We start from the raw sequence: 1,379 nt of genomic DNA on the forward strand, positions 1-1,379 counted from the left end.
AGGGTTAGAGCCTGCCTTTGGCCCAGGGCGTGATCCTGGAGTCCTGGGATTGAGTCCCACATCAGGCCCTGCATGGAGCCTGCTTCTGCTCTCTCTCTCTTTGTCTCTCATGAATAGTCTTAAAAAAAAACACACACACACACAAAACATTTTACAGACGAATAACCCCAAATTTAAAGAGATGAAGTAACTTCTCCCCAGTTTTTGTCCTTATTGTATTTACTGTGTTCAGGAGCTGGGATTTGAAACCAGATTTGAGTGCACCCATGTTCTCCAGGAGGCGGTCTACCTCACTTAGACTTAATGTTTAGTTTTCTGTAACTGACTATACTCGAGTAAATTACAATTGGCGTAAAAGTGGTGGGCTTTTAGCCTCGAAAATAATGAAGACGGTAAAGAAAACCAGCAGATCATTTTTTAAAATTGCTCTATATCCAGCAACAGTGAACCCATATCAAGCACTTGAGGAAGGCCTAACCCCTCCCAATCGCATATGCACATTATGGGGGGGCGGGTTGTAGCCTCGGCTTCAGATACTAATTATAACAGAGCCCCAATCATGACCATTTCTATTTGCCGTATTGGTCCCTCTTTATTGCCTATTGGTTACAGCAAACATTTGGGAGACTTCATTTTTCCCTAAAAATCCTAGAACTCAGTACAACTCAGGTTTGATCACTTATTATATAATCCAACAGGTTCTCAAAAACTGAGTTCCCGTGCTGCCCCCGCAGCGAGGTAGCAAGTGTTAAGCAGGTCCGTTTCCATCTCCGCTTCAGCGCGGAGCCTTCCCGCCCTCGGGGACGTTCCAAGGGCAGTCGCGGGTCCTTCCTTTTGGTCCGAGCTAAAATGTTAATAGCAGTGGTAACTTTTAAGAAAGATGAAAACCACAAAACTCTGCCACGACTTAAACGCTTGAGCTGTACTTCGGTCGACATTCAGGCCCATAGGCTGCAAAGTGCTCTGCGGGGCTGGGAGTCTTCCAGCTGGGGCCGGGGCGTCCGGGACCCCACGGCTCGCCCTCCACCCCAGCCTGGAAGCCTCCGCGCTCGCGGGACGGTGCGAGCGCTACCCTCGGGCTCTGGGGCCCACGGCCAACGCCCAGCCGCGGCAGAGCTCCCGAGGCCGCGAACGCCGCCTCCCCCACCCCTTCCCGACAGCTCCCCGGCGCCCCGCCCACCGCCGCGCCGACGCGGGCCCGCAGGCCTCCGCGCGCACGCGCCCCCCTCCCCCCCGCCGGAATTCCGCGGCCACGTCCGCCGGGCCCTAGCCCCGCCCCCGCGCCCCCGTCCGGGCCCCGGGCGCCCCTGGGCTTCTCGCGGCGGGCGGTGCGCCTTGCGCCTGCGCGCCGTGGCCAGCGCGGGGCGGGGCGGGGCGGG

The sequence above is a fragment of the Canis lupus genome, chromosome 13 (assembly GCF_048164855.1).
Source record: "Canis lupus baileyi chromosome 13, mCanLup2.hap1, whole genome shotgun sequence".
NCBI classification, from domain to species: Eukaryota; Metazoa; Chordata; class Mammalia; order Carnivora; family Canidae; genus Canis; species Canis lupus.